Source organism: Pan troglodytes, chromosome 13, assembly GCF_028858775.2.
Source record: "Pan troglodytes isolate AG18354 chromosome 13, NHGRI_mPanTro3-v2.0_pri, whole genome shotgun sequence".
Classification (NCBI taxonomy): Eukaryota; Metazoa; Chordata; class Mammalia; order Primates; family Hominidae; genus Pan; species Pan troglodytes.
In genome coordinates, this window is record NC_072411.2 from 12,820,086 (window position 1) to 12,841,002 (window position 20,917).

At 40.2% G+C, this 20,917-nt stretch overlaps 1 long non-coding RNA gene across 1 annotated transcript in view; it reads right to left on the bottom strand.

Moving 5' to 3' along the window:
* Positions 1-396: 396 nt before the first annotated feature.
* LOC134808078 (uncharacterized) overlaps positions 397-20,917 on the bottom strand; it is a 31,014-nt gene continuing 10,493 nt past the window's right edge. The window contains exon 3 of the long non-coding RNA XR_010150274.1: positions 397-468. This is a non-coding gene — a long non-coding RNA (uncharacterized LOC134808078). The remainder of the gene's footprint in view (positions 469-20,917) is intronic.

Here is a 20,917-nt window from a genome sequence, read left to right on the forward strand (position 1 = left end):
TTCACCGCTATCTTTAAAAACATGGAAATATCTACACCGCTATCTGTAGAAACATGGAAATACCTACACCGCTATCTGTATAAACATGGAAATATCTACACCTCTGTCTCTATAAACATGGACATATCTACACCGCTATCTCTATAAACATGGAAATATCTACACCGCCATCTTTAAAAACATGGAAATATCTACACACTCATCTGTATAAACTTGGAAATATCTACACCATCATCTTTATAAACATGGAAATATCTACACTGCCAGGAGCTCAAGAGCAGCCTGGGCAATACAGCAAGGCCTCATCTCTACAAAAAAATTAGAAATGTTAGCTGGCCATGGTGGTGTGCACCTGTAGTCCCAGCTTCTTGGGAGTCTGAGGTGGGAGGATCCACGGAGCCCAGTAGTTTAAGGCGACAGTGAGCTTGGATAACGACTGCACTCCAGCCTGGATGACAGAACAAGAACCTGTTTCAAAAAAGAAAAAAGAAAAAAAAACCTAAAAACTAAAAACTGGATTTAGTTTGCTAGTATCTAAACAGCAAATTAATTGTAACATGCTTACATATCAACGATGTCTTTCTTCTTTGATCATAAACCTGCTCACTAAGAAGCTGCTGAAGTCCATGGTAGTGACAGGTACATGTCTGCATCCTTGTCCTGACCTGCATCTTCTTTGATTGTCCCCATCTGTGTCTCCGACTGGCACTGCCGAACCGTCTTGCTACCTGATCAATGTTGTACTGAACCGGACTGCTAACTGATCAATGTTGTCGAGCTCACTGCACAAAGCTGTTCTTACAAGGTAGATTTCTGCCTGGAATAGCCATACTTACACTGTTTATATTCCTTACTCCTGACCCATCCAACGCAGCACAAGTTCTATTTATTGCCATAGAAACATAGGTCATTTGGAAACACCTCCTTCATTTCTATGGAATGTTCAAACATTTCTGACATTTTGGACTCTGTTCTAGCCTCTTGTTAAATATATCCAGAAAAGAGACAAAGCTTTATGGGGGGGCTATATGCACACATATGCTATAGAATAAGCTATCTAAATGCTTAAAAATACTTTCCATCTGTCACCGCACCTTAATAGGTACACAGAAATTAAGTATGTGTATATCTGTCTGTATAGATACGTATAAATATATATCCCCAAAACAAAAACTCATTCTCTTACTTATACATAGGTAGAATATAGGTGAATATACATATACATTTATAGGTAGAACAAAAAAACCCTCAGCCTCTTTAGGGCCATGTGTTTTCTCTGAGTAATTGTCACAATTAATTAAAATACATGTGTATGCCTTTTTAGATAAATTTCATCAGACCAGTTTCTGTCTGGTTGGAAAATAATAACTGCCTATTTGCTAAGTGCCCCTGCCCCCATACTATGTTCCAGTGAACTAAAGACCTCTGGCAATCATAGATTTACAACTCAGCAAGATTAAACAATTTATTGTTATTTATGACATCCAAGCTGTATCTTCTGTATTATATTCCACATTAGCATCTATCACCTTACATTTGGGAGATCCTGTCCAAAAAAATGATTATGCCTCCTAACCAAACATTCAGCAGGGCTGCAGGAACAGGCCCCCTGAACAAACATCCTGCCAAAGTACTTTAAAGCACCGTGAGCTGCCACAGCTGTGCATTTTCAGATGACTCAGCAGATTAGCATGGAGTCTCTTAGCCTCTGCTTGGTCTATTCCTTTCAGTGATCTCTCACATGGCCCAGTCCATTCGGTTTGAAAATCCTCATGAAATGAGCAGATTATGATCTGGCTTCAGTAGAGGGCCATGGGGTGGGCATGGAGGGGAGAGGGTTTGCTCTTAACACAGCCTGAGCCTCAGAAAGGTTTCAGATGGAAAAGCATGGCACTGACTCAGCTCATGCTTAACAGGAAATAATGCACAGACCACACCAAAAAAGCCCTTTATGTTGTGTGAAAGTCTATGCCGGAGCAGCTGCTGCCACCTCACGTACTGTGATAGAGTGTGCATGTGTGTGTTTGTGTGTGCATGAGTGTGAGTATGCACACAAATGTGTGCTGGGAGGGGGAGGAGATCACACCTTCCACAGTCGCCACCTCAGCCTTAGCTAGCAGCGTGGAGAATTGCCAAAAGTCAACAGGAAGCTGCACCAAAGCAACTGTGATCACCACATCAGCAGGCGCTTTCTGGTTAGTAAAGCTACTGGGACTGAAAAACACACACGATCTCGTCCTTCTTTTATTTTAATCAGAGCAAACTATTTTTATAATAATTGTGTTATATGAATAAATAATTCATAATGCTGTAACCCATTATCACATTCAATCCTCCCAACAACCCTAGAAGATATGTAGACAAGTATTATTACTTTCCCTATTTTTATAAATGAGGAAATAAACCCCAGGAGGCTAGGCGACTTCCCCACGGTCATAGAAGTTGCAAACAGTAGTATCATGATTCAAATCCAAAGCTTCTCCTTTTGTCTTTATCATTTTAATTTTGAAGCTAATGCATATGCATGTATGATCTTTTAAATCCAGAGATGTATATGGAATAGATAGGAAAAGGGACTCTCCTTCCCCATTATACACCCCCTCCACCCAAGCTATATACACTGTTGACTAGAGTATGTCCTTTCAATCCTATTTTCTATGCCTACATTATATACAGAAAAGCAGGATTACGTTACACACAATATTCCAGTCATTGCTGTTTTTCACCAACAAGCTATCATTCACATCTTTTTCATACTACATATAAATTTATATCCTTTATTTTAGTGGTGTATATTGTGCAGTTGTGTCATAAATTATGTACCTGTTCTCTGTTGAACATATAGATTTTTTCTGAGTTTTTCCTTAGCAAAATGCTGCAGTGAGTACCCTTGTACACAGATGTTTGTACATTTGTTCTAGAAAAATCTACAGCAAAGATTCTTAGATTAAGAGATTCCCAGGTTATTAGAAAACTACTCTATTAATTTAGATATATACTTCCAAATTGCCTGACCAAAAAGTTATGTCAATTTAACTTCTATGAACAGTATACAGACATGACAATTTTCCATCACCTACACCAACTCTGGGTAATTTCATCTTTTTTACAAGTTGATGGATTGTTTTAATTTATATTTCTCTGGTTATTAATAAGGTTGGCCACCTGTTCATGTCTTATTATTGATGATATTTGTATGGAATTGTTTGAATTTTCTTGATTTCAAAAAACGTTTTACATGTCATAGATATTAAATATTTGTTGTAAAACTCTCCTTCCAGTATTGTGTATGTGTTTGGTCAAGTAGAATAAACTCTCGTCCTCTGATTTCAGATTCCTTTCTCTTTCCATTAGAAATCCCTAAATGTAAAACTACATATTGATAGCTAAAAACCAGGATGTTTACTAGAGAAAAAGAATACAAAGGCAATAATTAAGTATTATATTTATACAAAATACCTACTAGTACAAACATAAAAAGAGAAAGTAAAAGTCAAATGCTTCTACGACTTCAGACTAAGAAAAAGAACTTTTGAGGTTGAATGTTCCTGAAATTTTTCTTTTCATACAACTACGGACATGACTTCAAAAGTTGATGTGACTAAAAATGTAAGATATGAAAGATATTTGAAGACTCAGAGAAGGTGGATTTTCATTTTAACAAGTCACATATATATTCTAGATATCCTCTTATTCGTAACTAAGAGAGTCAAATCAGATGAAAGAATCTAAAAATTTCCCTTTGACTGTGTTAAGTAGAAGTAGTAGAGGCATATTGGCCAAATCTTGAGTGTTTGCAAATTGACTCTTAAGGCTATAGGCTGGCACAGGTCATTGAAGCCCTAGCTTTTTATCTTTAATTTTAAAATCCCCAAACAATGTATACTAATTTTTCTTGTCCATTATTTCCGAATAATCTTGTTTAAAGGTTATTACAGTGCTTGCTCATGTTACTGTTGTCTAACAGAAGGGTATCCGGGACCTTAAAACTGAGAGGGTTAGGATTAATGATTCCAATACCTATGCTTGGACATCTCCAAAAGTGGGTTCCAACTTCTTGTCCTCAAGTCTGTATAGAAACTAGCAAACTTCCAGAGTTCACAAAAGGCTCAAAGAGAACAGATGTTTTATAGAAAATTCTTAGAGCAAGTTTCATGCATAATGTTGCTGATGCGTGTCTGCCTTTTCAATAAACATCACTATGCTTTATCACAAGATTTAATAAAGCAGCTTAGTTAAAAATGCCATCTGGGTCTCTGGACACATTAAACAAAGCTTAAAATAACCACCCCAGCAACTGGGAGGACCCAGCTGTTCTCATAATCTGTCCCACTCCTTTTACTTCCCCAGAAAAAGAGTGAATGAAGACCACAGACTAAAAGCATCCAGAAGGAACTGACACAAACAGGGAGATAGATGGAGCCAAGGGCTTCTGTAAGTTTGCTATTGCTCACATAATAGATTTGCTAATTCCACAACCTGCGGATGGTGATTAAGAACAGGAAGCAGAAAGAGGGAAGAGAGAATCATAGAAGGGCTCATTCAAGTTTTCTAATGTATCACAAACCTGTCCTCCCTAATGTCTGGATCATAGCAGCCCATTCCATTCACCTATTCTGTAGTGAACTCCAATAGAAAATACAAAGCCATCACCACCCAGTTCTTTCTCCCTTCTAGAGATGAGATATTAGCCACCCAATCCCAGATTCTCAGATCCATTCCAGGAAAGAAGCCCTAGGTATTGAAGCACAGCTTTCCCTCCCTCCCTTCTTTCTTCCACCCCAAGATTTGTTCCCCAGATAGTTCTAGTAAATGCAAAACCAAGTATATTCTCATTCTTTAGAGCAACCAGCTTTTCATGGCCAACTGGAATCAAACACAACCTGCACAAACATCTATCTGGAGGACACTCCCAAGGCTCCTACTGAGCCAGCCTTCTGCATACCACTGCATTTCAGCTTCCTAGTTCACAAGACACTGAGACATTCTTGAATTCTGCAAGGTGCACTGTGTCTTAATATCTTGGCTGCTCATCATGTGGCCAATAAAGGGCATGACTAGTCAACAAATAAATTTTCTCTTGGCTAAAACTTGCAACAAAACTGTAAGCTGTTTACCAAGGGGCCCACTACAGGTTATATTCAATATATACAGTCAAATCCTAACTATCTGAGATATATTCAGTTGACCATACACCTTTATATTTCAGTAAAAGCTCTTTACATTTCCCAGTGCTATCGATGTTACAAAGTGCTTTCATATGCAGTGCTTCATCTGATTTCCAGGATAATTAAATGATCCTGTTATACCTGATTTTTAGATGAGGAAACAAGTGGTTTCTGGGTATTTCAAGAGGCTAAAGCATCTGCCCTCCAACTTGTATGTGAAAACCAAAAACAAAATTCCAAGGCCCGTCAACCATCTGAATGGACTTTGACTCTTTTGGTCAATATATGGCAGAGCTAGGAAAAGAAGGTGAGTCTTCCAGCTGCTGATACAGGGTTTTTTCTGCCATACTCCATTACCTCCAAGGCTAAAGTCAAAAGAGGGTGTGGTTATCACATGAAAAAATCTGGTTTGGATTTCCCAAATGTGTATGTAGTATTTGGGGATTTACCTTAATTTAACCTACAGTTCTTTTGGGTTGTAACAGTCTGACTCCATTTTTGAAAACAAAACAAAATCGATTTTAAATGCTGAATTATAGATCTTTGCTGTCCAGTATGGTAGCTACTAACCACTTATGGTTATTTGCATTTCTATTTTAATTAATTAAAATTCAGTAAAATGCAAAATTCAGTTCTTCAGTTGCTCTAGCCACATTTCAAGTGTTACAGTAGTCACATATGGCTAGTGGCTGGGACAATGCAGATTATAGAACAGTTCCATCATCAAAGAAACTTCTATTGAACAGTGCTATTATATAATGTCATCTCCAGAGAAAGAAGACTTTAGAAAAAGTCAGAAACGGCCGGGTTCAGTGGCTCACACGTGTAATCCCAGCACTTTGGGAGGCCAAGGCAGGCAGATCCCTTGAGGTCAGGAGTTCAAGACCAGCCTGGCCGACATGGTGAAACCCCGTCTCTAGTAAAAATACAAAAAATTAGCTAGGCGTGGTGGTGCATGCCTGTAACCCCAGCTACTCAGGAGGCTGAGTTGGGAGAATCACTGGAACCCAGGAGGCAGAAGTTGTAGTGAGCCAAGATTGTGCCACTGCGCTCTAGCCTGGGTGAGAGAGCAAGACTCCATCTCAAAAAAAAAAAAAGAAAAAGAAAAAGTCAGAAACATCTTGAGGCAGGCATAGTGCTGTCATCTGTCCAATATTGAAGATGATTTAAGAATAAGAAAGAAGAAGAGAACAAAGAAGAGAAAAAGAAGTTGCCTTAGGTGTACCTACCCAGAAAAGGACAAAGGCATTCTTGTAGTCATTGTGTTGTATTTTAGCTCTTAAACTTTTTAAGAGATTAGAATAATTTGACACATAGAAGATCTAAACCACTGAAGAGGCTCTGAAGCAGATAAAAGTAGAAAGAAAATAAAAAACTAATTAGGTACAAATTAAGCTTAACCACAATTCGTTTAAACGGTACTATTTACTCTTCACATGATTGGTTTTTCTTTTGCTTTATACTATGACATAGTTTATATCTTTAAAGGGGAATTAAAATATTTCTGGGAATTTTTAAAAGTAAGTTCACACAGCCACATAAAAACTACAGAAACAGATAAAACCTATCTTCTCATTTATTCCCTAATCCATTCAAATTAAATATAAAAATCCAAGCAGCCACAGTGATATTCAAAAAAGCAAAAGTGAGACAAAACAAAATTCATTTGTCACCTGTGGAGGTAGTTAGCTCACCTAATCTTCACTCCAAACACCAGTAATTTTTAAAAGACAGAAATAAACATATGTTCTGCCTTCCCGGAAGGAACTATGTTTCAGGGTAGCCAAATAACCCAGTTGTGAAGAAAATGGTCTGCTTATAGAAAAATGCCAGCTAAAACATGTAGATAGAATTAGAGAATTAGAAATTCACCATTTTGAAACCCCTAATGAAATAATCAACTCAAGCAAGGATCATTAATAAATGCTAAAACAATCAAGTAACTATTGATACAGAATATAACTGAATATACACATGGTACAAAGTTCACGTCACAGACTACTGGCTTGACCCAAGGGGGAATATAGCAGAGGAGATAGGCAGTGATCACCCTAACCTTGCGATCATCTCACCATCACTAATGATGGGATGTGAATACACATTATTGCCTATGAAATAGTCTTTAAAAAAAGAAGTTGAACCTGAATCTAACTAAACCTTGCAATGGGCTGAACGTGTATGTCTTCCCAAAATTAATATGTTGACATCCTAACCCCAAAGGTGCTGGTATTAAAAGGTGGGGCCTTTAGGGGGTCATTAGATCATAAGGACAGAGGCTTCATGATTGGAATTAGTGCCCTTATAAAAGAGGCCCCAGAGAGCTAGCTAGTCTCTCCCACTATGTGAGGGCCCAGCAAGAAAGCCAATCTATGAACCAGAAAGTTGGTCCTAACCAGATATCAAAACCACATGCTCCTTGATTTTAAACTTGCTAGCCTATAGGACTGTGAGAAATAAATTTCTGTTCTTTATAAGTCATCCAGTTTTTGGTATTTTGTTATAGCAGGCCTAAAAGCCTTTAGAACTAACTTCCAGTTAACCAGGAAAAAACAGAGTGAAAAGTTAAATGACACCATAAAAAGCAACCAGAAAATTCCAGAAGGGGAAATACTCTACAGGACAACTGACTAGTTTTTCAACAAGTCAATTTCACTAAATAAATACATAAACAAAGAGTATGTGTTTTTTCCAGGTTAAAACAGTCTTGAGCTAAATAATCAAATGCAATGTGTGTCCCTTGATTAGAAGAAACTAATTTGAACAAACCAGCCACAAAAGGTATTTCAGAGAGACCAAGCTGGAAGGATCACTTGAGGCCAGGAGTTTGAGACCAGCCTGGGCAACGTAGTAAGACCTCCATCTCTACAAAAACAATAAATTAGCTGGGCATGGTGGTGTGCACCTCTAGTCCTAGCTACTCAGGAAGCTGAGGCAGGAAGATCACTTGAGCCCAGGAGTTTGAGGCTGCAATGAGCTATGATTGTTTCACTGCACTTCAGGCTGTGTGAAAGAGCAAGACTTTGTCTCAAAAAATAAAAGGACATTTCATAATAATTGAGGAAATCTGAATGTGGACTGGGTAATAAATGATATAAAAAAGCCATTTTTTATTTTGTTTGAAAAGATGATTTTGTAACTATACAGGAAAATGTTCTTATTTTTTTAGAAATCTGTACTAAAGAATTTAGGGGTAAAATATCATTTTCTTTAATATACTTTCAAACACAAGCAAAAAATAGTCATGACACAAATATAGCAAAATGTTTACAATCTATGTTCTATGCTTGCCTGTGAGTGCCATTAATCTCATCTCTCTGCTTTTCTGAAAGTTTGAAAATTTCAAAGTTTTATAATAAATTTTTTACATCCCATAATTTTATAATAATTTTTTTAAAGTTTGAAGCAAATCAACAACTATAGCTTCAAAAATATCCTGACCCACAATAAACATTGAACAGGGTATATTTCTCCCATTTCCTAAAAAAGTTGGCCCAGGAAGGAGTATGAGAGCTGCCATAGCTCTCCCAAGGCTCATTATTCTCCATCACTCCATGGGAAATCCCAAAATAAATTTTTTAAAAAGTTGTTTAAATTTATAATGTTTTTGATTCTATAATAATTTTATAATAAAATAATTGTAAAATGTTTTTGATTTTATAATTTATAAAAATTTTTATACATGTTTATGTTTGAAATGTCTATTTCAAACTTTATGAGATATTAAAATATAAGTAATATAGTTCATCATTTTAGAAATGCCATGCTTTTCTTCTCCAGCAATTACATAATCAAAGAGTAACTGTAGTTTTTCCTAGAACATTGCTTTGTAGGCTGGGCATGGTGGTTCATGACACTTTAGGAGGCCAAGGCAGGCAGATCTCTTGAGATCAGGAGTTTGAGACTAGACTGGGCAACACAGAGAAACCCTATGAGTAGTAAAAACACAAAAATCAGCTGTGCGTAGTGTTGTGCACCTATAGCCCCAGCTACTCAGGAGGCTGAGGTGGGAAGATCACCTGAATCTGGGGAGGTCAAGGCTACAGTGAGCCAAGACTGTACCATTGCACTCCAGCCTGGGCAACAAAGTGAGACCCTGTGTCAAAAAAAAAAATGAAATTTAATTTAAAAAAAGAAAATTGCTTTGTAAAATTAACTTTTTCAATCAAAACCAAGATTTTTCAGATATAGAGAATGCAGCCCACTGGTCAGATTTGTCAGTTCAAAGAGAAAAAATTCTAGTTTCCTATTTTTCTAGCCTGCTTATGATTATCCAATAGGATATCAAAAAAGACCAAAGCCTTTGGGATCCATGTTCAGTATTCCTGAGTCTAACTCAGGATGCCAAATCAGGAGACAAGCACATTCTCATCAATTTTCAATCATTCGAGACCAATTTTGCTTATAATTATCCAGTTCTTTTAGACCACCTTTCTCCTGAAGCCAGCCTTATGGCTATTCACTTCACTTTAGCATAAGCCCCCAAGAAGGTGAACAAAATGAGGAAACGATTGGTTAAAGTTGGCGTTTGAAATTCTGAAACATGTCCACCATTCCCTTCACCCATGCCCGCCCCTCTTAGAAGTAGTACTTTCAGATTATTTAAGAGTCGATGCTTCTATGTGGATTTTGTCAGCTGTCCTTTATAACAGCTAGTGCGTTTAATTGGACTCTATTTTAAGCATATATTGACCTATGCTAATTATCTGTTAAAATAAATTCCACTCTTAGAGTTAATAAAGTGTGTTTGTCATGGAAGACCCATTGAAGTAAGAAGCTGAGGAGCCCTTATGGTAAAGTGGGACAAGAAATAATAAGACATAATAATTTTCCCATGCAAATCAACAACCGTAGCTTCAAAAATATCCTGACCCACAACAAGTATTGGACAGGCCATGTTTCTCTCACTCCCTAAAAAATTGGCTCGGGAAGGAGTATGAGAGCTCCCATAGCTCTCCCAAGGCTCATTATTCTCCATCACTCCACAGGAACAGCCTGTCAGAGAAGAGTGAAAGACCATTTGTCAACCTCTCTTCAACTCCCTGATTCTAGCCAAACTTCATCAATCTCAAGTGAGGAGCCAGAGAGAAATCAAACCCCATATATCCAGCATCATTGTCTACTGGAGTCAAAAATCACAATTCCACTACCCACCCCAACACCACTGGCCCTGTTTCTCCCAATTGCTTTTTATTGTGTTTTTTAAAAAATCCTCTTTCCCTATCCCTGCAACACCGAGAAGGAGGAATTATAGTAGATAAATATGAAGCATGGAGATCCTTTAAAAATGTTTTTAATAATAAATGAGAAAATGAAAAGGAAAGGGTTGGGAAGGAAGGAGGGAATACAAATGCCAGGGAAATGTTCAGTTTTGCTTTTAAAGATGTTAACACTCATTTATACATCTGCAAGACACTCCCCTTAAAGACAAGTTCTATGAGTGTGGGTCTGGTTGCATGAATAAGGATAAAATTACCTTTTTAGACGATGTTTCCCACATATCATTCAGAGACCCCTGAAGTTAGGTATCCCTCTTGTAGATGTCCTTGAGATGCTGCTGGACCTGGGAAAGAGGAAACTGGGATACGGGTCTATGCCAAAAGGTGCTTCTAGTTATAGGACAGAGAGGAAAGGGGCAGAGGGAGAAAAACCCGAAGTCTGAGAATCTGGATTGCAGAAGACTACCGAGGTCGTGGGAGAAGGGAGAGAAAACAAGGATGAAAAGCGAAAGGGGAAGAGGCATGAAATGTTGTCAAATGTCAAAAGGCATTTGGAGAGAAGTTGGGAATTGCATTAAGAAAACCACTGCAAATCTCATTTCAGACCATTTAGAGATATGCCCCCTGGGAACTGCGAGCTCAGGCTGTTTAGCATCAAACAAATGGATCCACTCCATCCCTACCCTAATTAAATAAATCATTCAGTAATTCCACTGGGTTAAAGAACCAAAATATTAAAAACCTTCAGGACCTACTCTTGCCAAATATGTCAGGGATCGTGTGTGTGTGTGTGTGTGTGTGTGTGTGTGTGTGTGTGTGTGTGTGTGTGTTCTGAGACACCACTACTGTTAAATAGGCAGAGCTAAGACTTAGGGGACTGGCAGATTATTGCAAAAAGGGCACGGGGAAGAGGGACTATGTTGTGAGCCTGGGAAAGAAGTTTGTGTGGGGACTGTGGGCAGTGAACGCGTTGGGAACAATGTGGAAAACTGGGAGCTGCCTTGGAATCTACAGGGCCGGGTAAGAGAATGTCCGAAAGAAAAATGAGCAGGTGCGGGATGTGTGCAGAGTCGGAGAAGAGTCCAGGGCGCCCGGAGTGGCTCCAGGAACGACGGACACCCCTCAAGGCTTTTGGGGGCGGTGGGTACTAATAGAACCCAGTGTCCGGGGTGCGCCGGGGAGGCTGCGAGCGCGGCGGGAGTGGGGCGCTGGAGGGTGAGGACGCGGGAGTGAGGAAGCAAAGCCTGGGCCGGGCAGGGGCCTCCCAGCTGAGCCCGAAGGCAGCAGGGGGACAAGGGCTAGGAGAGGGCATGGCGGCAGCGCGGCGGGAAGCGAGGGGCATCCGGACACTCACCCCGTTGGCCGCAGCCATCTGCCCCACGATCTCGATGGCCGTCCTGCTAAAGTACCTGCCGTCGCTGCCCACCACCGTGGTGCAGCCCCGGCTGTCGCGCAGGTCGATGGACGATAGCACGCTCTGGATGAATTTGGGCAGGTAGTTGCGCTGGCCCTCGAAGAGGCCGGTAGGTCGCCGCAGACCCCCGCCGCCGGGCGGCCGCCGGTCCTCGTAGGGCGCGGTGGGCACTGTCAGCACCGGGATGGGGCTCCCCTACGTGGCGCCTCCTGGCCGGTCCTGCTGAGGCTTCCGGGGCCGGAGGCAATCTGCAGCCTGCCGAGGGCCTCTGCCCACCTGGCCACGCACCGGGACTCCGCCTCGCGCCCAGGCCCCCTCTCCGGCAGGTCGGCACCCTGCGCCCTGCACCCACCCGCCTGGGGACTGCCCGCCCCTCCTCTCCATGCGGCTGCTCGCTGACTCCCTCGGCAGAGATTGCTTCTGCCTTCCTGTAAAGTTTTCTCCCGCCCACCTTCTCCACTGCCAGACTGCCCGAGGTGTCCTCAGTTTCTCCCCAAGTTGGACTCACTTTCGGGGTGTCCCAAAAGCCTGATTCCAGGGCCTGCTAGCCCGACCCCGGTGACGACTGCACCCGCGCCTGGCCCCAGCCTTCACGCGCGATCGCCGCCCTCCGGGGCACACCCTCCGCCAGAAAACAGCCGGCGGGCGGCGAGACTTTGGGCAGAGTCCGGGTTCCTCTCCGGCGCGAGGCCCGTCTCCCTGTCTCCCTGGGAGTGCGCAGCCTACACGCACCAGTTTCTCTTTAGAACAAGCACGGGGAGGGATTTGGGAGGGGGCTGAAACCTTTTGCCATCAGCGAACAGCCTCAGCCAAAAATAACCCTGGAAAGGCGAGCTAAGAATGGTTATCTCCTGCCAGCGCTGAAATCGGAGGCTGGGCGCTGCATGTGGGGGGTGTGTGTGTGTATGTGCGTGGGTGTGTTTGTGTACCCTCCCACCCCGACCATTTGTTGAAGGGAATCACCACTGTCAGACTTCAATCCAACAGGACCCACTCGAGCCATCCACACTTTCCCCAGCCTCCTCCAAAACAGCACACTTTCCGGTATGGACAATTCTTTTTTTTTTTTTTTTCACTTGTTTGTTTGTTGTGGTGGTTGCAACAGCAGCAACACAGACGACACATATTTCCCTATTCTTCTCGCCCTTCTCACCCTCCCTACCCAGCTCCTGCCTTAGAAACAGGCTTGGCCTACACTGTATCTGTCCACACTGCCTGAACTCTTCCCTGAATTAATCGTTTTCAATAGGAGGGGGCTAAATCCCTTATTAATGCCCTACCAGGAGTGAATGAATAAAGCCAAGTTAAAGGGGAACTGGGTACCACATACTGTGCTAGGTTCCTTTGCATGTATCCTTTCATTCTGCTGGAGCTAAAGATGTTCTGCCTCCTCTCCATAAAACGCACCCAAACTCCAAAACCAGGAAATTCTCCATAGAAAATAGGAGTGAAGAGAGAAAAGACTAACAGGATAAACCCCAAAGCAGGAAGAAAGTTTTGTCTCCCATTTCGCTCAAGGAATTTTTGGACCCACCAAGGCTACTGTCCTGAAAGATCCTGCTGCTTCTCCTTCCCCAAATATTGTCCACTTCCTGAGAGTAAGGCTGACTTGCCACAGGCTTATAAAGTGTTTGGTCACAGTAAGACAACTGTGAGTAATAACACACATTCTATACTGTTTTGCAATTGATAAAAGGCTTTGCATCTGTTTTTTCTTTGGAGGCTGAAGAAAAGAAGAATGGTATTCACGCAGTTCCCATTTTACAGATGAAAACAAGAGGACTTTTTCTGTGAAGTCAGGAAAGTGGTTACAATGGTAATTTCTGCCTGTCCGAATTATGTATTGCCCGTCCCCTTTCTATTAATAACATTGAAGTGTGATGGGACAACCACTGAAGCTGTCAGTTGAAACCTGCTGGGACTTTTTAGCCATTCTCTTCAACATAAAGAATGGGTGTTTTTGGAGGGGGTGAGAGGAATGGGGAAATGTTGTCAAAGAGTACAATGTTTTAGTTGAGACAGGAAGAATACATTTTGTTGAGATCTACAGCACAGCATGGTGACTGTAGTTTACAATGAAGTATTGTGTATTTCAAAATTGCTAAGACAATAAATTTCAAATGTTCTCACCACAAAAAAGATAGGTTTTGAGGTGATGAATCTATTAATTCTCTGGATTTAATTATTCCACAATGTATACATATATCATAACATCACATTATACCTCCGTAAATACATACAATTTAAATTTGTCAATTAACATTTTTTTAAAAGAATAGTGTTGCCAGTTGTGGAGGTAGTTTTTTTTTTTTTCCTCTAGTCTCTACTCAGTCTCCAAGATCCCATTCCCCATAAAATTCCTGTCACCCAGGTGGAGTGCAGTGGCACAATCATGGCTCACTGCACCCTCTCCCTCTTGGGCTCAAGCGATCCTCCCGCCTACAGGTACATGCCACCACGCCCAGCTAATTTTTGTAGCTTTTGTAGACATGGGGTTTCACCATGTTGCCTAGGCTGGTCTCGAACACCTCAGCTCAATCAATCTGCCCACTTTAGCCTCCCACAGTGCTGGGATTACAGGTGGGAGCCACCAAGCCCAACCCATAAAGTTCCTAACTTTTTATCTCCCTGGGAGTGCACAGCCTACACACACCAGTTTCTCTTTAGAACATACTTAAGAGTCTTGGCTTAGCATCCAACAGACAGAACTTTAACACTTCTATGGATCTGTGCACCTGTCTATGGTGTGGGGATTTTAAGATCTCTTTCTAATGACACTTTATTTTGCAAAGCAGGACAGTTTCATTCCCAGAAGAGCAGGTATGGTAAATCCTTTGTTCCAGTAATGAAGACAATGATCCAAACCCTAAGCCTCAGAGAAGCCCAGAAACCCTCCAGGCCTCCATCTCTCTGCTCCTAGCACCTGCCTCTCTCTTGACATCAACATCATTCTCCCCTCTCACAGCCCAGCTCCTTCCACAGACCCAGGGATTAGGCACCAGCACCTCAGACTAGATTTTAGAGAATTACCATTCAAGAGGCAATCCTCTTCCCTTGGTTCCAATTTCAAGGTTCTCAAAGACTGGAACAGGGCTAGTTTGAGGCAATGTGCCCCATCGCATAGCCAGAAAGAACCTTACAGTGAAAAGGAGAACAATTCTTCCAAAGTAAGGGGGTGCTGATCCCCAGGGGGAGGACAGATGGGCAACCAAACAGTAACCGGGCCACCACATGCTTCACACTCACTGATCAAGGACTTCTAAAACCACTTTTCTTTTCTCTGAATTTATATAGGAATTTGTATCACTCATAAAGGAATGTCTTATAGGCTGATAACACCTTTCTATTCATGCTTATACTTAACATTTAGGCTAGGATAATTTCCTAACCTCAGTGTCCTCACTATAAGATGGGAATTATTATAATCCCTACCTCATAAATTGTTGGGAGGATTAAAATACTTAGTAAAGTGCCTGACTAATAGAAAGGCATTCAATAAATGTTAGCTATTCATGGTGTCATCATCATTATATTTACCATTATTACTAATCTCCTGTATTGCAAGAATTACAGTTTATATTTTTGTAGACCATCACTGTAGCTAAAGGGTCTTTGGGCCATAGGTGATATTCCATAAAGGTTGGTTAAATTGATCTCTGGTTTTTGATTATGGAAACTCAGAACTCCCTCAAAATGTACAAAACAGATTTACCTGCTAAATAAATCTCTTCAAAGCTGACCCCAGGTTTAATTGAATTAATTCCAATGAATTTGTCACAATGATGGAGAAAGGAAACTTAGAGGGCCCCACAGTTGTTTGCTGGTAAAATGAGAAGTTTGGATTAGATCAATGTTTCCCAAAATATTTTCCTCAGAATGTTAGTGCCCCTCGAATCCTGCACAAAGCAAGAGGTTCATGACCAAGTAGCTTTTAAAACTCCTGTACACTCTACTCCCATTCTTCACAATGCACACTTTCATATTAAAAGTTCTGAGAGGTCCTCAACAGAAGACATCACTTAACTTTTTTTTTTTTTTAAGACAGATTCTCACTCTGTCACCCAGGCTGGAGTACAGTGGCCACCACTCCTGGCCTAAAAATTTTTTTTAACCTGGTGCTTCCCAATCTAAACTCACAGGGACCAGTTTTCTAAATGAAAGAGAATCAGACTAGCTTGTAACCATAGCTGGTAACACTCTCCTGCCCCATTCCTTGTATGTCCTCAGTGGACTAGGTCAGGAATAAATAAATTTTCCTGATTCTCAAGTGCTGGTCACTCCTTTGCACTGAGCTCAAAGCTTCTCTGTAGCATGGGTCACAATGAATGGTAGCCCTGATAGCCTAGAGTAGCCTTTCAGCCTTCTCTGAGCCTCTAAAGACTGAGGATCCTTGGCATGAAATGGAGCAACTGATATACCCTTGCTTCCTCTGGGGACTCTCTTGCTCTCAAAAAGGCATCAGCCATCATCTCCATCTAGAGAATATACTAGCTGACTCAGCTTGACCAGCCTGTCCCAAAATGAGAATCAGGGTAAAATAAGCATTGAAACACTTCATTCCTTGTAGATTCACAAAACATATTAGCATATTAAAGACTATGAAGTTCTGCAGGAAAAAAAAAAACCTATTTAACTTTAATCCAACATTGCCAAGTTTTATTTGACCATGGAAGATTTTTCCAAAACACTTACAAACAGATCAAGGACATTAATCTTTCATGAAACACTAGATCCCCAAGGTCCTCTCCAGCTACATCATTCTGTGATTTTCTTTTTTATTTATGATGCATTAAAAGATTAATCTCTATCAGACTTCCATTTAGAAATTCACCAGAATGTGCAAAGGCAGCAGGTAAAATTGCTGAAGGGTATTATAAAAATACCCTCCAGTGATTTTTGAAACTTAAACTGAAATATTTATATAACTATATATTTCAGTTTGTATATTATATATATATATGTATATACACACATATATATGTGTGTATATATATTGGTGTATGTATATCTATATCTATGTATATATGGCATTATATCCATTTTACAGATGCAGAAACTGAGCTTTAGAGGGGGTGAGCAATTGGTCCAAAGCCACACAGCACACAGGTAGTCATTGATAAAGGTAAAAACAAGAGTTGAAGCCTGAGGTGTAAGGACACAGAGACAAGTACACAAATGTTTACAAGTTACACATATGACACGTGCCTTTAACATGAATTTCTTGAACATTCATTTAGAGGCCTTACAATGAAGACATCAGAGTGGCAGCAAGTTCTGTTGGAATCAGGGGAGCGTGTTCTTCTATAATCCCCTGGCTAACAGGAAAGCACACTGATTTGGCCCATGGTAGTTATACACTCCCATTGAGTCAGGGGCCACTTCTATGCACACAGGAGGTGCTAAAAATATGCTGTTGACTCATTGCCTCTAAGAGCAGAAGAAATGCCAAAAGTATAGGACAAGAGGCAGAAAAGCACACGGAAAAATGTCGTAGGGCAGTCCTCTGAGGAAGTGTTAGATCCCTTTGAAATCTGTCCAAACACTTTCTTGTGCTGGGGAAAGTCAATTACATATTTCAAGCAACCCCACATGTCATACGAGTATCTTGTACGTGTTTGTGTACTCGTGTCTGTGAACTTACATCTCAGACTTCAACTTCTCGCTCCCCACCCTTATCAATGACTGCCTGCATGGCCTTGGGCAAGTTGCTTTCCCTCTTCAAAGCTCAGTTTCTGCATCTATAAAATGGACATAATGCTACCTACCTCATGGGGTTAGTGATCACATTTAAGGAGCTAATATGTGGAAATTGCTTACACAGTACCTATCACATAATAAGGGTTTAATAAGTGTTTGATGTAATTGTTTTGATTATTACTACTATTACTAAAATAAAAATTACTACAATAATAATGATTCTTATTCTCTATATTAGTATTATCTTTGAAAATGGGCATGGATTACGTCTATGTAACACTTTTGGCACAATATCTAGCATTATATCACACACAAATTAGAGAATTCATATTATTAAGGATGAAAAAATATTTTTACTGACCCTTCAATTCTTCGTAAGTAACTGCAAAAGAAGCCATTATCCCAACACATGAAATAAAAAAAAAAATTCAGTTCCTCTGGAGTTTGTTTTTGGAGGTAGCCACAGGATACCTAAATTTTTTTTCTTTTCAGAGAGACCGAGTGTCTCAGTAGGTTGACCAGGCTGGTCTTGAACTCCTGGTTTCAAGCCATCCTCCCACCTCAGCCTCCCAAAGTGCTGGGATTACATGCATGAGCCACCACATCCAGCCTACCTAAAATACTGGATGCTGTTAATAAATCTCCTGAGGCCAGCATAAGAAGGTGGTGGGCAAAACTAATGCAGGTATGTTTTTCGGGCTTTTTCATGTATTGGGCCAAACTTTGAAAAGCACTTACTATTAATGGCTAACTTGCAAAATTTGTGATTTATTAAAAGCAGATTTTAATTGTTTTACCTAAAAATAATAGGCCTCTGATCTGCCAAAGATGAAGATTTAATTTCTAGGTGTTCCTCACAATACCTAGAAACATCAGTGTAATCGATTATTAAACACTTTAGAACTATTCTCTTCAAAGTTCTTTAATATATAATACAGCAAAAGAAAAGTTTCTTTTCTAAAGGCTTCTCTATACCTTTTTTAATAGTTGAATTTCATTTCTGAAGGCTCCTAAAAAGAATAGAATTTAGATCTTTATTAAAGAGGAAATATATTTTCCGTGTTTAATTTAAATTACATTCCATCAGTCATTTGCAATCTTAGCCTACACGGAATTTTTTTTTTTTTTGGTAGTTTTTATGTTTGGGCTTTAGGAGGGGATTCCCAATAACCTCTATATAAATATTTCTAATCTCTATATAAATATTTTAACATTTCAATGTAAATTAGTTTTTTAAAGCTATTTTATCCATAAAAATAATGAATTTGCATGGCTGAGGGTGAAATAATGTGTTACCAGGACCCGTCAGTTTTGGGGGTTGTGAGTAGATCCCATCTTCATGTTCCTCCAGCCCAGCCCAAGCCTGGCTCAGGTCCTCCTCCCCCATTTGTCAGGAACCACCATCCCCAGGGATTCTATGTGCCCTGCCTGACCAGTGTTCTCCATCAGAGTTTACCAATCTTTTGTTCATTCCCTCAGAGCACAGCTAAGCAAGAGTACACTAATTTGAAAATTAACTCAAGCAAATAGAGGAACAATATCCCCAACACATTGCATTTTAACATAGGGTTTCCTGGACACACTGTTTCAACCCAAGAGTTGGGCTAATAGTAGGAGTTCCATCTGCTAAAATACGGCTGTCAGCTTCAGAGGGAAATTGATGAACGTCTTCATAGTTTGTTTTTACTTTTCACTTGGCACTGTTTCTAAAATTTCCTCTGAAGCCAAAAAATAAGTTATTTCCCAGCACACTGGGCACTTTTCATTTATCATTGGATTGATTTTTGTAACTTGCAGTAGGAGCTGAAATCGACCAGGGGGTTCTTATCCAACAGACAGCAGCAAAACTCTGTGTATCTGCGTTCCTTTCAACAAGCGTGACTTCCTCAATGGCATCATCCGTGAGCGTAACACAGAGCTCAGCAATAACATTTCTTCACTAACCCTACCAGGTATCCAACATAGGATGTTACTTCCTTTCACTGTTTTCCGACTCCTGGCAGATATTAATCATTGGGATTTGGGAACAAGGAAATAGAATTTCTGAGAATGCTTGGGAATTCCCAAATTCATATGATTTTCATAACACTTCACTTACAAGTTTTTGAAAAATAATAAGTGACTATAATAACAAGCAAATAGTCGCTTTTTTCTGTAACAGGATTATATGAAAAGTTTTAGTAGTCTTCTGTTTTTAAAAGATATGATAACAAATGATGATTCATTATTATTATGAGCCAACATATTGTAACAAGATTATAAAATCCAATAGCATTAATAGAGAAAACATTAAAAAGAAATGAATATTATCACAAAATAAATGCTAAAGAAAAGTCCTTTAAAGATTGAAAGGTAACACCACAAATACTTAATGCTTTAATCGTTGTTTACATGACATTGTTAAACAAGGCATCAATCATCCCCTCCAATACCATTTAAATAACATAACATTCTGATCTCCTGGCAAGATGAATAGCACTAGAAAGAAGCAACTGTCAAAATTGCCGATTTAAGGGCGTATTTTGTTTCTAAAACTTGGCATTGCTTAGAAAACCTCTCATAGGATTTGTAAAACATATACTATGCCTATGAACACATTAATATTTATTTGCAGAAATGGTTCACTGTTAGCAGTGGACAAGGCCATGAACACACACTTGTAACACAGCAACAGATACAAGAAAGTCTGACTGAGGCTCCTTTACTGCTCCTGTCCTGTTCACCTTAACTTTCATCTCCACATGTCAGTGCTTCCTCATCTTGCTTGACTTGAAGTCAGTGCATTTCTTCAAGCCAGTAAGTTCTCTATACTGACTATTAAGCTGTAATTTTCACAGGAAAATTAGAATGTTCCTTCCCATTTTCCTAATTTCTCAACTGATTTTTCTCAGAATTCAGAATCCATAAATATTGAAATGCCAGGAGAGAATTTCCAAATGGAAATGCTGTTCCCTTCGTCCATTTTCAGAAGAAACCGTAGGATAGTGTTATCCTTCTCTTCTCCAATTTTTTTTTTCCTGCAAACTTATGGTTATCACCTCTTTAAGTGAGTAGCTCACAATTTTGCCTCCCCTGCAAATGGTCCCAAAACGGTGAAGTGGGTCTTCTTTAGCTGTGTCTTTAGTACATAATCCTGCATTTCTGACCATATGCAGGGAGTGTGACCCAGGGAAGGATCCCTGACTCAATGGGATTTCTCTTGCTGTCTCTAGAATTTGAACACCGGAACCCAGACGTACAGAGGCTGGGAGCCATCGTGGTGTGCTATATTGATGACGGCAGCAGTGGGTGGTGTGGCAGCAGTAATTTGACAGCTACATGTTGCTGACATCCCAGGAACTGCCTGAACCTCCTCTTTCCCAGTCATAAGATATCTAAGATTCTGCAGTATTCTTCATTAAATCCTAGCATGGTTTAAGCTA